General features: G+C 48.0%; 1 pseudogene; it reads left to right on the forward strand.

The window, feature by feature from the left end:
• Positions 1–262: 262 nt before the first annotated feature.
• LOC104847575 lies at positions 263–720 on the forward strand (annotated as a pseudogene).
• Positions 721–12043: the final 11323 nt, after the last annotated feature.

Here is a 12043-nt window from a genome sequence, read left to right on the forward strand (position 1 = left end):
AGATATGTTGAGGAAATGTCTGTGGAGGATAAAATAGTAGGAATTGAATGAGGAGTGGGCTAGGATCACATTGCAGGTGGGACCCTTACAAGGAGAGCGATGGCTGGTGGCAGGGGCAGGGCACCTGCCGAGTTAAAGGGGTTCACTCCGACAAGGCCGCCCTCACTTCTGATACCCACCGCAAGTCTGGAGGTCCCCAAGACTCTCGGCTCAATAATTTACAAAAGACTCACTGAATTCACTAAGATCTTTTCAACTCACAATGACAGTTTATTATAGGGAAAGGGATACACTGGGCTCAGCTACACTAGGCTCAGGGGTAAGAGTCCCTCACGATTTCCAACTGTTGGAAGAGCTCTAAGGAGGCCAGAGAGGAGTCAGCACAGTTAGCTGGGGTCTGGGAGATGGTGAAAATGAGACAAAAGGCTGACAGAGATAATTACTGGGCTTCCAAGAACAATTTATGAAAACCGAATATACAGCCTTAAAGTAGAACGTGTACCCGAATATCCGGATGCACCTCCCCTTGTAATGTTTGTAACAAAAATTAATATGAATGAATTAATAGCTTCAGTGGAGTGGTGGCTGTAAGAGCCATTATCAGTGTTAGCCAAATGGCAGAATTCGTATAACAGCCAGGTTATTTTGCAAGAGCTTTGGCGCTTAATGACAGATATGAAACTCCCTCAGCTGCCTGATGGACGGTGTTACAGCAGTTAATCAGAAAGAATCAGAAAGAAAAACCATGGCCTCTTCCCTTCCTCTTGTTAGAGTAAGTGGCCTTCATTTTCCACAGTAGTGAACTGTTTGACCATGTCTCACAGAACTTCAAGTCCTAGAAGGATGTTGCTATTCAAAGACAGTTCATGGTAAGAAGCTGTAAGGATACTGATTTTCTTGTCCATTTGGAATATGCAGGTTGTGCTGTAGTAATAACAAAAAATCAGCCAGGGGAAGGAGCACCGAGTGGGGTCCAGCAAAGTTTCCAAACTGGAGCTTCTGTGGTCCTTCGTGGGTGTGTTACTTTCTGGACATTGTATTCATGGAGTCTGGCCAAACAGGGACGCTCCCCCTGTCGGTATCCTGTGACCTGCAACTCTGTCCTAAATCATGCTGCTGGTCTTTCTGGTGTGGCCACCCCACAAGTCACCTTGTTCCTATCTCTAGGTAGGCAAAGACTGCCTTGTGCAAGTCAGGGGTAAAGGCTGGGCCCCCACCAGGGCAAGATTAAATTCTTTGCTGCATAGGTAGCAAGTTCTAGACTACAGCACGGCTCTAAACAGGTCTGTGAGCCAAAGGTGCTCTTTGGAGGGGTTCTGGTTCTGGCAAGGTTGGCCCCCGTTAGTGTTCCATTGTTATCATGAAATACCAGAGGCAAGCTTCTTTATAAAGAAAAGAGTTTTATTTTGGCCCATGGTTTTAGAGGTACAAGTTGGAGGAGCTGCACCTGGTGATGGCTGGGAAGCGACTTCCGAGTGGGGATGCACCTTCCAGGCTGCTGCTGTGCCGGCTGGGCAGTGTGGCTGGGGTGGGGTGAGCCGGCCTGTTAGCCTTCCCGCTGCAGCACACTGCCCGTCTGCTCTTCTCCCCACTCGGGCGAAAGGTGGGTTGGGTGTGTGTGTGTGCCAGGCCCAGCTGTGCAGGGGATCCAGGCCTGGGACCCGACGCTGACCTCTACTGTTGTGTTATTGGGAATAGGGAGATCAGTGCACATGGGGAAAACAGCAAGGACAGCAGAGGCCGGGGGTGGGTGACAGATGGGCTTCTACCATGCGTCTCTGCTGGTGCTTCTGCTCAGCTGCTACTCGGGGGAGGGGGGCGCATTTTGCTTTGCCTCTGCCCCAGTGAGGATCGGCTTGAGGGGCAGCAGCTCGGGGTCCCGGGTCGGGTCGGGAGAGTTTCTCTTGTCCAAGGTGACAGGCGAGGGGCGGGCTCCTCTCCTCTCCGCCACCCTGAGACCACAATCGCTCTCCTGTCTGTTCCTTGATGAGACACTTCGGGCCTGTAGTGATTTCGTCCCCCGTCACCTCTCCGAGCTGCTCAGGCAAGAAAGCGGGTGGGAGAAACTGAGACTGTAGGGAAAGTGTGAAGTGTAGACCACTGATGTGGAACTGCGAAGGGGCTGACTCAGAACGAAATGGCAGCGTGGGCTGAGCCGTACAGCGAGTTTTGGAGACTGGTTCCGGTTTTCACTTCTGCCGTCACTGGTCCTACCGCCTTCCTCTCTGGTGGTCAAATCTTAGCCCAGATTTATTATGCTTTTAATTGAAGAGTGAGGGTGAATCTTTACACGCTTTAAAAATGTCCAGGTGCTGATGGTAGAGCTCCGCGCTAGAACGCTTGCCTACCATGTGCAAGGTCCTAGGTTTGACTCCCCAGCATTGCAAATGAAAACAAAAGAAGTCATGCAAAAGAATGGCAGGCCTGGAGAAGACAGGCCTGGGCAAAGTCCCCACTACAGGCCTGTAGGACGGGAGGGGTGGTCTCAGCAGCCACACAGAACCCCTTCCCCAAGAAGCCGTGATCTGGAGGATGTGACACAGGCCACGGGACAGGTAACCATGTCCTATACCGGACTTCGCCGCTGTTGTCACTGTGCTTCTGGGTTCTAAGACGTTATTGATGGTAAAATACACCATCAATTTAATAACTCTGTGGAGGGTCAAAAGACACACAGCCGCATCAAACAGACCACCTGAAACACATCCTGGGCCATTAAAATGAGAAAAACATTGTGACTCTTAAAACCGGAAGCCTATTTTTAAAAGGACAAGAACTTACAAAAAGCAAATACAGAGAGACTTTCTCTAATTCTGGGACTGAGATGAAAAATGAATACTCACACTCATATTTTGGAGCATTGTTATCAACTGGCCTTTTACCCCGTGTTCTTGTTGATTTTTTTGTTTTTTGAGAGGAAGAGGACAAGGGGTGAACTGATGTATACTCATTTGATTGAGTAGTAAATGTTTGCATCTTTTAACTACAAGCTAAAAGGAAAAAACAAAACCTAAATGATATTTTAGTTTTAGTAAGAGCTAACATTTGTGAGCACTTTTTTTTTATTTTTGCCCCCATTGCTACGGATAGAGCCCAGGGCTTTGCACACTAAGCAACCTGAGTTTCATCCACAGCTCCTTGTGGAACACTTTTCATGTACAGATGCTTTCTGGGTAGTTTATGTGCATTGACTCATTTAACCCCATGAAAATCCTAGCTATCTCTACCTTAGAGATGGGGGTGAAGAGGCATGGAGAGATGAAGCACCATGCTCAAGACCCCCTGGGGAGGATGTAGACTTTTAACTGTGCTGTTCAATCTCTTAAAGCATACGAGAGGGATACAGAGGAGGCCAAGCTGCGTAGTTGTTGCTGTGGGCAGAAGGAAGGGTTGGGTTGGGCCAGAGGCAGCAGTGTGCTGGTCAGCTGGCTCTTCTCCCTGTCACCTCACCCTAGCACTTGTTTGGAATGGTTGCCAATTTCTTTGGTGTAAATACTTCTATGATGGCTGATCTCATAGTAAAATTCCTGCTTGTGGGACACTTGCCTCTCCAGAGCTGATGTAAACTGGCTGTACTGGAAGTCACTGTCCAAACTGATACGGGTCATTTTGGCCAGGAACGTGTTTTGCATGGCGTTAAATTAAGGCCACTGTACTCCGCGTGTGTGTTCAGGGCATCCCAGGAGAAGCTGAGAACCAAAGTGCTCGCTCCGAGGATGCAGCTGCCTGACTCACACTCAGGGTCAAGTTAAACGAGAGAAGAGCGTTTCTGAGCTAGTGGGGCTGGGGGGCCAGGAAGAGGCTGGTGAGCTGTGATTACTGAAGGTGGAGAAGACAGCAAGCCCCCAAAAGCAAAATAACTGGAAAACATTGAGGTCACACTATGAGGACGGCTCTGGAAACAAAGCCATGAAGCAGGAGCCCCACACTCAGACCCCTGCATCTGCTGGCCAGTGACGAGTGGATGATGTATTAGCCAAGGGGCGATAGACTGGTAGAGACCAGCAAACTGCAAGCACACATCTTGCCAGAAGACGTTGAAAGCTTTTCTTTAATTTTTTGGTCTGTTTTTGTTGGTTTCTTTGTTTTTGGTACCGGAGATCGAACTCAGGATCTTACATTTGCAAGGCAGGCAGCAGCACCACTGAGCTAACTCCCGGCCCTGTTTCTGTTTTTTTTTTTTTTTAATAGGACAAACAAATAGAACACACAGTGAGTAGGCAGACCTCTACTTTGTAAGTTTTCACAGAGCCTCTCCCAGAAGCTTAAAGGCCAGGCTCCTGGGTTGCCCGTCAGTGGGCACAGACAGCAGTTGTCCTTACTCCTCACCCGAGACTCTGGGTGCCATGGGTGAGAAGGGAACGGGGAGCCATTTCTCTCAGGCTCAGGTAATATGGGGTACATTGCAGCAAACTTAAAGCAATAGTAAACTAAAATTCAGTCCATTTTTAAAATGATCACCAGTGGCTTGCGATTATGATCAAACTATTCTTCCTTGGAAAAAAAAGTCTTCTTTTGGATTAAGTGCTCAGTCATTGTTACAGCTATTATCAAGTTTTAACAATATCCATATATGTAAGTTTCATTTTTACTTTTTTTTTCCTTTGTTTTTTTGAGACAGGGTCTCACTAGGTAGTTCAGGCTGACCTTGAACTCACTATGGAGCCCAGGCTGGCCATGAACTCATGGCAAACCTCCTGCCTCAGCCTCTTGAGTGCTGAGATCACAGGTGTGTGCCACCATGCCTGGCTGTAAATTTCAAATTAATATTTTTAAGTAACTTCTCTGCTGGCAAACCTTGTTTCCTACAGGAGATTAATTTGGAGAATTATCCTCTGACCCAGTGATTTTACCCACAAGCATTTGTGTCCAGGGTTAGTACCTAAAGATTAGGAACCTTGGGGGCTAAGCCCTCTGGAAACAGCTTTACACAATAGATGGAAAATAAACAATTCTACTGCATGATCCTAACACAAAGAAGCAGAATCTGAGTTTGTTTGTTTTGATTTCTGTTGTTCCATGTGGCTACTGCCAGAACTCAAAAGAGCAGTGTTTAAATGCCTTGCTTGTTTTACTCAATAATGGGATGCCTGTTCTCAATCAACAAACTCAGGTTTGCCAACATTTCCTGTCACTCAGCTCAGCCATTTTCTCTGATTTTTGCAGAAGCAAAACTTCAGAAGGCAGATGTGCTGGCACACACCTGCATTCCCTGTAACCAGGAGGCCGAGGCAGGAGATCACAAGTTGGAGGTCAGTTTGAGCAATTCCTTGAGGTTCTGCGTCAAAACAAAAGCAGAGATTTACGAACGATAACAGAAATTTATGGTGAATTTTCCAGTGAAGGTATTCTAGTAGAATTATTTTGAACTGTGAAGATATTTGGAAGAGCTATCAACAACCCAAAAGACACAAATGTATGGAGAGTCTTACAATGTCTGAAATTAACTGTAAAGCAGGACTTTTGTAACTCTCCACCAAAGTTATCCCTATGGCTAGGACTTTCTATTTGTACACCTGCCAATTCATATAAAAGAATATTTTTCTGAATTGAAATCAATAACTGTGAATAAAGACATCCACAAACTACTGAACATGAATATACGAAGACCAATTTTGACATTGTCATTGATATATTTGTAAGGGTGAAGCCTCAAAACCTGGAACTGATATTGTTCATTGCTGTGACAGACTAATATGTAGGTACATTTGATTCAGTTATAAAAATATATAATTAAAATATCAATCTATCATTTTCTCATATATCTATATCTATATCTAAATATACGTGTGTGTATATATATATATATATATATATAGGTACTATATATACTATATTGACCATATATATATACTATATTGACTATATATATATATATATATAGGGAGGGGAGCTGAGACAGGGTCTTTCTATGTCATCTTGGCTGGTCTTGAACTCATGGCTGTCCTCTTGCCTCAGCATCTCCAGTGCTAGGATTACAGGTTTGTGCCACCACACCCAGCTCTCTTTTTTATATTTTAGTGTTTTTAAATTTTATTGATGCAATTATATTATGAGGTTCAATAAAAGAAAACTATTTTTTAAAATTTTTATTAGTGTATATTTGCAATCCATGATAGTTACATTTGTTTTGGGAAATTGGTGCACATTATATATATATATATATATTTTTTTTTTGTTGTTGTTGTTGTTTGTTTCTTTGTTTTGTTTTGTTTTGTTTTTTGAGACAGGGTCTCACTACGTAGCTGAGACTGAGCTGGAACTCATTATGCAGCCCAGGCTGGTCTCGAACTCACAGTGATCTTCCTGCCTCAGCCTCCCGAGTGCTGGGATTACAGGTGTGCGCCACCACGCCCAGCCTGGTGCAAATATATCTTGGCCATTTTTCAAAATCTATTCCCCCTTCCCTCATTTCAAAAAGTCTGCCTAATAAAAGAAGAATTTTTCCAGGTGTGCTGACACAGGCCTATAACCCAGCACTGTGGGAGGCTGAGCCAGGAGAACAAGCAAGTTCAAGCCCCACCTGGGCAAGTTCGTGAGACTTTATCCCAGAATAAAATATAAAAAGAGTAGCTCAGTGGTAGAGCACTCATGGGTTTCATCTGCTGTACCACACACATGAAAAGAAAGGAAAAAACAGGAGAGAAAGAAAGAAAAGAAAAAAAGGAAAAGAGAACTCACTCCTTTCCTGGCCATCCTCATTTCCCGTTCCGTTGCTCGATGACCGGTGGGAATTGCTGCACTAGGAGGGAGCTGTCCGAGCCATCTGCTCACTGTGTCCTCCCCGTGCCCCTCCTCACCTGCCTGCCTCGGACTCTAAGACAGGGACAGCCCGGCAGTGGCAACTCTTGATTCTCTCCGGTGCTGGCTTCCTGGGCGATAGGGTTCCCCAGTGCATCATTTAAGCTTCACCCAGCACGGCAAGGATTTCGAGATGGCCTGGTCCTGACCACCTGCTCATGTGGCCTGAGAGCGCCCTGGCAGCGCAGAATGGAGCAGCCACGGAGATTCTCTACAAGCTTGACCCCATGGCCCAGGGCGGCGAGTCTTGTTCCCCTGGAGAACGACAGCATCACAGGGGACTCTAACCATCTCAGAGTGACTTTGGGCCTAACACTGGCAACAGGGGTGGGGTGACTTTGTTGTCCTGCTGGTTCTTAACCCCTAGCCAGGCCATTTTGCTGTTGGCTGCATTGTGGTTACACTTGCATGATGGGGAGGTGGACAGGCCGGCCTGAGGCAGGAGCAGAGCTAAGGCAGAGTGACCCCAAACCAGCCAGGGAGCGTAAGGTTGGGCCTCCAGTGGCCGGCCCTGTAGAGGCAGAGATTGGGACTTTATTTTTCTAAGTAGTGGGGAGGGATGTCTCGAGATTAAACCCAGGGTTTTGCCGTGCTCCACCCCCGAGTCCTTGTAATATGTTAAAACATTCACTGGTTTTTAAAACAGGATCTTTGTGCAGTTCAGGCCGGCCTTGAACTCACTATGTAGTTCAGGTTGGCCTCAAACTTGCAGTGATCCTCCTGCCTCAGCCTTCAGTGCTGGGATTATAGGCGGGCGCCACCATGTCTGGTTCATTTAGTTTTGCAGTACTGGACCTTCACACCGAGCTACATCCCCAGACCTTTATTTCTTTTCTTTTAATTTTTGAGACTTGTCACTCAACTGCCCAGGCTGGCCTTGAATATGTGATTCTCTGACCTCGGTCTCCCAGAGTTCTGGGATTCCAGGCATGAACTGCCACATCCGGCCTGGAGGTGATGACTTTGAGAAATAACTTGAAAGTGGCCTGGATTGGACCACCCCTTTCCTCACCAAGGCCTGACACTGTCACTGTTGGAGCCATTCCAGTGAGGCATTATCCATAGCACCATTACCCTGCCACTGTTTCCATTCCGCCTCCTATATATTCTTGCAGATGCATAGTGTTGCCACTAGGAGGGACCCCTGCCCTCACCCTCAGAATGTTGAGAAAAGACTCCTCGTTAGCCGGCCTGGTCACACAGGGCCTTGCAGGCCACGAACACGGAGCAGGGGTAGGGGAGTGGGGAGTCCCGGATGAGGAGAAATCTGGACAAACGTACAGGATAAAAAGGCCACTGGGAAGGGAGGAGAGGTCTGGACTGCCAGGGCTGGTCGGGGCACCCAGTGCCCAGGGATGGGACAAGCAGAGGCTTTGATCTTTGCCACTTAGCCACGTTCCTTCCGGTCATCTAGAACTGTCACGGGCCTGGTAGACACTTCAAAGGCAGCTGCTTTCTTCCTGGAAGCTGTTAATATTATTGATTTAAGTCATGACAGGCTCAAGGGCACTAAGAGAGTCTCTCAAAAAGAAATCAAATAGTTTCTCCAGGTGACTTGCTTTTTATTTAGGCAGAGGTCTAAATCTATTGAGGCGAAAGCTACTGGGTCTCGCCTCTGGGGTGAACTGGGGAGACCTATAAAGTTTATTGATTTGACTTACTTAACTTACACTGCTAATAATAAAACAACTAGGCCCATCAATCAACCCTCGGACCCCTCAGAGAATGGTTAGAGGGGATTGATTTCTCCTCGGGGAATACCATTTATGGGGAAGGTGGGGATGCTGGGACAGTACATGCTGCCCCATGCTGGGGCTCAGGCAACCTGGAGCAGGGCTCCAGGGTGCCCCTTCTGTGCCCAGGCAAGGGAGGGATCTGGGAGAGGGCCAGGAGCTCTCTGGGAACAGGCTGCAGTCACCTCTCTGGACAACAGAGGGCCAGATGCTGTTAGGGAGGCGTGGGCAGCTGATGGATTTGTCTTTGCTAGGTAAGAAGAGGCGAAAGGAGGAGTAAACTGACGCTGCGTGGGAAAGGAGGAGGGGTGCAGAGGGACAGGCTGCCAAGGCCACTGAGCAGCAGCACACTGGCCTTGAAGCTTGGGCCAGGCTGGCCTTTGTAGCAGCAGGAAGACTGGAGGAAGCGTCATCCCATCACCTGCCACAAGCCTTGTATTTCTCTTGCCTTAGAAGTGAGCCTGGTCCATTTGCATTTGGCGAGGGAGACAAAGTGTTGCCCTTCGAGTGGGACAATGACCGGTGTCCTTGGGTACAAAATACCAAGGCAGCGGCACACAGTCAGGTGCTGCAGTGATACAGGAAAAAGAGAGAGAGGGCCAGGAGGGCCTCAGGGAGGACACGAACTGAACGAGGCTTCCCTACTCTAAGAAGAGCAGAGGAGAGTTGGATGAGAAGGTCCACCTCTCAGAAGTGGGGCATCCACCGTGTAGCTGGGAGCAGAAATACGGAAGGAATGTCGGCCGTACGCCGTCTGGCACACTGAGAGCTGGAGTCGGTGACTGAGTCTCAGTGACATCCACTTGGGCAGGTATCTTAACATCTGCAGCCCCTGATCCCCACATCTGTAATGCTGTGATGATAGCACCTGATAACGGCACCTAGTAATAGCATTATCAGTACTATGATGTTAATTAATAGTACTGCTAGCAACAACAGTGTTAATGATAGTATGGAAAAGTGGCCATGAAGATTAAATGCAACTGATATTTGTGAGACCTTGGCATGGTACTTGGCACATGGAAAGCAGTCAGTGATTGTCACTGCTATTATTATTATTATTATTATTATTATTATTATTTTATTATTACAGGGTTGGTGATAGGAGTAGCATTCAGATTGCCCACAGGTTTTTGGAGTGCTCTGACTCTTCAGTGACCACTTGGGGAAAAGGAGAAAGGGAAAGAAGAGGGTCTGTCTGTTCTGAGCGAGACCCCGAAAGGAAGTCTCCCTGTTTTTCTTTTCTTCTCTGTCCTGCACTGTCTTTCTGTCCTCTTCCCTTCCAGAGCCTCCTGCCACCTGTCACCCTTGCCTCCCTGGGCCACGAGTCCTGTCCCACCGAGTCCACTAGTGCTGGTCTCGGTCAGGACCCAGTGCAGCCTGTGCTCTCGGCCCTGTGTGCTCCGCTAAGACCTAAGAGGCCTTGCTCCTTGCTCGCTCCCCGATGCTGTCTCCCGTTGCCCCTGTGCCTGCGGTCGGTTCCTGGAACCCAGGCGTACTTGGGCTCCTGACCCCTGTGCTCTTCTCAGGATATCCCTGGCCCTCACTAGGCACAGGGCCAGGAGAAGGCAGAGCTTGTGGGGTGAATGTAGAAGGGCACGGTTGCCCTCTTCCAGGACAGACTTGGATGGTTCCTGGCATGGCGCTGCTGCTCCCAAGAAGGGGAGCAGTGCACACAGGCCTTAGTGAATCTCCATTCGAGAGAGCTGGGTCCCAGTGAAACCCGACTGCTAAGACAGTGGGGATCCAGGCTGGGAACGGGGAGAATGACACCCCGTTCTTGCTTTTCTCATGGCTTTCATGGGAGTTCCTCTTAAAACACTTTTTATACCTTTGGTTTTCAACAGTCACCTGCCTGGGAAGCAGATTATTGGAACCATCTCTGTTCCTCCCACTGCCCCTTACTGCTTTCTAATCCATGTTTAAGACGGGAGATGTATCAGGGGGTGCTCAGAGAGGAGCTCCTGGCCCATCGAAGAAGACAGCCAGAGTGGAGACACCTACATCCAGAATAAATCTCCCAAATATCATCCTTTAAGAACACTCACACACAGGCCAAAGATGCCAAGTCACATTAGGAATGAGAAAACAGGTTTGGCCCAGATTCTCCTGCTTGGAGGACAGGCATTTTGCTCAAATGTCACGGTGGTGCCCTCTCTGAGTGCATTAATTAAGTATGAAGCCCTTAGCTGGCAGCTGAAGGGCAGGAAAAGGAGGCCCAGGAGCCCCTGGAGAGGGGACCCATGGTGAGCCATCGGAGGGCGCTGCTGCTGCTGCTTTAGTGTCTGCAGGGAGGAGAGGAGATAAAGCGCCCAGCTCGGCCGGGTCTCCTCCTTTTGGGAAGGCACCATTGGAGGCCTGGAGGAACATAACAGGAGTGAAGGCAGCTTTGAGCCTTGGAGTTAAAGTAGCCCAGAGAATAAATAGGTTGGAGAGAAGGCAATCCTGCGGGATTCCCCAGAGGCGGATCCTAGCCTGGACTACACAAAGCAACAGTTTGTGCAGGCTGGCAGGGACTAGCCCGGTATCTGAGAGATTGAGAGATGCAGGCAGCACTTTCAGATTTTAAAGGATCCTGGTGAAAGAGAGAGAGGGGAGAGAGAGAGATCAAAACAGAATAATAAATATTTTAAAACTATATATTTCATAAATTGGTACCTTCAAGGCCCTGAGCTGCTCACAGAATAATGACACTACTTTTTTTTTTTTTTGAGATATGGTTTTGTTATGCAGGCTGGCCTACAACTGGATATCCTCTTGCCTCAGCCTCTGGAGTGCTAAGAGCACCAGTGCACAATGCCATGCTTGGTGAGTGGCCAGGCTTTCACGAGACGTTTATCCATAACGCACTCCAGGCAGTCCGACTGGCCAGGGAGGTGAGCTCCGGCTCATTACCCCTCCTCACCGTGGGTGCAGCTCTGTAACCTCGCTTGGAGTCAGAATCTTATGTCTGTGGTCTTCGGTTGGCCTGGGAAAGATGCCTTTTCTGATCTTCCTCCCTTCTCCTATCATGATAGCCCTGGGTTTGGTAGGGGTAAATCGTTTACCTAACTGCACATTTGTGAAGATTCAGAAGTCTTAGATAATTTTTTTCAGGACTGGGGATTGAACCCAGGGCCTGTGCACTGAACTATATCCCGGCCTCCCCTCTACTCTTTTTAAAAAGTTTCAGACAGGGTCTCCTAACTTTTTAGGCTGAGAAACTTGCTGTCCTCCTTCCTGCCACCCCCTCCTGGAGCCTGTATGCAGCAGGCATGCACCACCGTGCCGGGCTCTTGATAATTCTTAATAAAGATTCCTTCCCTGAATTAGAGAAATTTGGAAGAATGGGTCATTGTGGCTTCTGGGCCAGCATTTGGGGGCCTCCCTTTCACTTCCAGGGCCCAAATTTCATGAAAGCATCACCAATAAGACTGTCACAAACACGTCCAACTTAAAACCACCGCAGGATAAAATGCTAAAGGAAGAGAAATTGCCCTTTCTCCCCATATGCGTAATAGATCCTGCTT

The sequence above is a fragment of the Fukomys damarensis genome, unplaced genomic scaffold (assembly GCF_012274545.1).
Source record: "Fukomys damarensis isolate Sample0158 unplaced genomic scaffold, DMR_v1.0_HiC HiC_scaffold_21, whole genome shotgun sequence".
In the NCBI taxonomy this organism is placed as follows: domain Eukaryota; kingdom Metazoa; phylum Chordata; class Mammalia; order Rodentia; family Bathyergidae; genus Fukomys; species Fukomys damarensis.